The following is a 4,191-nucleotide window of genomic DNA, read 5'->3' on the forward strand; positions in this document are numbered from 1 at the left end:
AAAAGTGTTGATTATTTATCCAAGCAAGATTCAATTATTGCCTATTTCAATCTATTCTTCACTGATAATGCTTTCTTTTGGGTTTGTGGTGATGACCTTTGTTTTCTTGATGTTAAGATATAATCCATACTGAAGGCTGTAGTCTTTGATCTTCTGCAGCAAGTGGTTCATATTCTCCTCATTTTCAGTAAACAAAGCTGTGTCATCTGCATAATGCAGGTTGTTAATGGATCTTCCTCCAATCCTGAGTCGTAGTGCTGGAGAAGAGTACTGAAAAATCCCATGGACTGCCAAAAGAATAGATAGGTCTTGAAAAGAGAGTAGCCAGAGTGCTCCTTGGAGGCAAAGATGGTGAAGCTTTGTCTTTCAGAGTTTGGGCATGTAGCTAGGTGAGGCTGTTCCTTAGAAAGGGACATCATGCTTGGAAGAGTTACGGTCCACAAGGGAAAGGAAGACTCCTCCCCACTGAGATGGATCGACTCAGTGACTTCACCAATGGGCTCTTGTGTGTTAGAGATGTTGAGGATGGCACAGGATAGGGCAGGGATAAGTCAACAATGACAAGAAGCCTAATGTCTAGTGAAAATTCCAGAGAAGTAAAGACATCTTAGAAAGCAAAAGGCTGTAAGGCATTCCAGGAAAGGAAACTCCTAATTAATGACCCAAGAGTGGTTAAAAAGCCAAAAGACCTGTAAGTGTTTATGCAGAGAAGAAAGGCTATGTGCTAAAGAAGACTTATGAAGCTTCTCAGTGCCTTGTTGTTGTTATGGACTGATGAGTTAGAACCCATTTATATCTGATACTCCAGTGGGTTCAGAGAAGAAAATCATGTGAGAGTTGATTTGCCATCTTTCTTCCACTGAGCAGCTGGTGGATTTGCACCCAGTGCCTTTGGGTTGGCTGCACAGCTTACCGCTAGACCACCAGAGCTCCCTTCCCAATGCCTTAAGATTCTGAAACATCACACATACATAACTGGTATGGCTGTAGTGGTTGAAAAGTTATCAAAATACTTTGTATTAGTTGATAAATATTATTATGCAAAACCACTTACTCAACCAGGGGTAACAGAACCCTACTTAATACTAAAACTATTATTTACATCACTTTTTGAGTATTTGTTGTGGATCATTGAGTTGGAACCGACCCATAGATGACGCTTCAGTGGGTTTTCAGAGGCAGTAATGTTAGATTACTAACAACAACAACAACAACACTATATAAAAATGAGCTCTGATGGCATAGTCCATAGCATATGGTACTATTAACCAAAAGGTTGTGTGTCTGAAAGATGCTAAGTCACCTCCTAACAAATTTTACAGCCTCAGAAACAGGATGGTCACTAATGAGTCAGAATCAATGGCTGTTTGATGTAACTAAACATTGTCAACTATCTACAGTAATAAACACGTTATCTTACATGTGTTACATAAATTTTATAGCCTCAGAAACAGGATGGTCACCAATGAGTCAGAATCAATGGCTGTTTGATGTAACTAAACATTGTCAATCATCTACAGTAATAAACACATGTTATCTTACATGGTTCCTGTGGGCCAGCAATTTGGGAGTAGTTCAGGTGTGTGGTTTTGGCTCAAGATCCAAGGTATCAATTGTATCTCTAGTCCTAATTGGAGGAAGGATCCCCTTTAAGATGTCTCACTCATATGGCTTGTAAATTACTGATGTTTCAGGCCTCAGTCGTTCACCATGCGGAAAGCTCTCTGTGGAGCTATTTGAATGTCCTTAGGACATGTTATCTGTCCTCTTCCAGAATTAGTGACCTTAGAGTGAGGCAGAATCCACATCGTACTTTATGACTTAGTCTTGAAGCACATTCTCATAATTTCTGCAACAGTCTATTGATTGCACAGATCATCCCTACTCAATGTGAGACACTTGTTGAGTACTGTGGAGTCAGAACTTACCCATAGCTGGCCCCTTGGAGTGCTTTCAGAAGCAGTTAAAGCATAGGAGGAGATCGCCCTTCTTTTGTCCTTGGAGCAGCTGGTGGATTCAAATCAGGAGCCTTCATGATTGCAGCACAGCTTCTTACCATTAGGCCACTAGAGCTCACTAGGCTACTAGACCTCAGAATCAGGAAGCCAAACTCACTGGCATGGTGGTCATCTTGAAGGCTCCCACCAGCTGTTTGAATGTTTTGAATATAACTTTCACACATGAGTCAAGTAACTTATACAACTGTTTTCTTGCACATTTTAATTTTTGTACTAGATTCATCCCTACTGTATCTCCTATAAGGTGCATTAAAAGCTGCTAATCAAAAGGTCAATGGTTTGAACTTATCATGGGAGAAAGATGAGCCAGTCTGCTTTTCATAATGATTTAAAGCCTTGTAAACACTATGGACAGTTTCTATTCTGTCTTGAGGGTCACCTTGAGTTGCAGTTGACTTAATGCCAGTGGTTTATAAAATAATTTTCATTATACCTTTGCATGAATTTACACACTGTAATTGTTTTTATTGTGAGTAAATATCTTTTTGAACATTTTTTTCCATGTAAAAACCCTATACTTTTTATTGGGAGGGGGGAGAACCTAGGTGGACTGCAGGGGCCATCGAGAACTGGACCATAATGGTAGTAATACTTAGAAACTGCTGGATATTTGGTCCTCAAAATGGAAGTCGACAAAAAAGAAACTTTGCACTAGGACTATTACACATGCACAGATGTATGCATGTATCACAACAGAAAGTGCACTTTGGGGAAATTAAATAAAAATCCTTTGGAAAAGTGGTACTTAAGCATGACTATAAATCTCAGAAAGAAGCAGCTTTAATGGATTGCCCACGTGGGAGGAATTCTGGGAGTCCTCTTTCTGGATGTACTTTCCTCCTCACAGTTGCAGCGATGGCACAGAGAAGTAATTATCGATTTGTGAATTTGATGGTGAGAGGATGGGTGTAACCTCACTGGAAATGTTTCCCCAAGACCTTCCTTTGCTTTCTAAAATAATATGACTGAACATGAAACGAAGAGCTGGCACACTTTTAAATAACACATACTGCAAATGGCATTTTAAAAACCAGAAGTGCCTAAACCCTGCAGTTGATTCAACAAGTGAGGAATAGGTCTCATGTTTCGAAAGGATGTATTAAATGACACAGTCTGAAATGTAATGAAATCCTCACTAAGTTCCCAAAACAAGTCCATGTTAATTTGGCTTTTGATACATAGAACTCCAAGGAAAGTTTCCTTCCACAGATGACTATGTCACAGTGACGTGGAAACCCAGACGAAGTAATAGTTTTCCTCAAATACAAAAGGAACAGGATATGATTCACTAATTAGAAACAACATGATTTAAAAGCTGCGCCTAATTTAATCTAAATTATAGTGAGTCTAATTAACTTTGATGGTTAGTTACAATGATTGTAAATGTTGTCAGGTGTCACCAAGCCAGTTCTGACTCATAGCAGCCCTGTGTTCAACAGAATGAAACACAACTCAGTCCTGTGCCATCCTCACAATAGTAAATATTCGTTCACTGTCACTGAACTGGAGCCAACCGTCACTCCATGGAGTTCACCAGGCCGTAAATCACATAGAAGGAGTTTGATTACCTTCCTCCCTCAGAGTAGTCCATGGATTTGCACTCTCAAAGAGGCTCAGCTTTTAGGTTAATAGCTCAACTCTGTAAGATGAGGCCATTAGCTCCACACAACAGTAAATGGGAGTTACAAAATGTGGCCTACAATGTTGTTAGGTGCTGACCAGTTTAGTTAACTGTAACTCACAGCAAGCCTACAGACAATAGATCTGAATCCTGCCCCATTCTCATGACCTCTGACGTGCTCTCCTTGTTGTTAGTCACTGTGTTAATTCATCTTGTTGAGGGTCTTCCTCTTTCTCTGACCCTCCATTTTCCAGCATGTTTACTGAAAGATTCTTCTCTGCTGACGACATACCCAAAGTATGTTATGATCTCTAATTAGTGAATTGTATCATACTTCTTTTGCATTTAAAGCAAACTATTTACTTCAGTGAGCTCTGGTAGCTTGCTGTGTGTCTTTGAGTCGAGTCGTTGAGTTCCCTTAGTGTTAAGGATTTACGATGCTAACTCAGAGGCACCCAGATTGAATCCACCAGCTGTTCTAAGAGAGAAAACTGGGCAATCTTCTCCCGTGCTATTTACTGCTTCTGAAAACCCACTGGAGGGCCAGCTGTG

This window comes from Elephantulus edwardii, unplaced genomic scaffold (assembly GCF_000299155.1).
Source record: "Elephantulus edwardii isolate Elephantulus edwardi_28Jun2011 unplaced genomic scaffold, EleEdw1.0 scaffold00114, whole genome shotgun sequence".
NCBI classification, from domain to species: domain Eukaryota; kingdom Metazoa; phylum Chordata; class Mammalia; order Macroscelidea; family Macroscelididae; genus Elephantulus; species Elephantulus edwardii.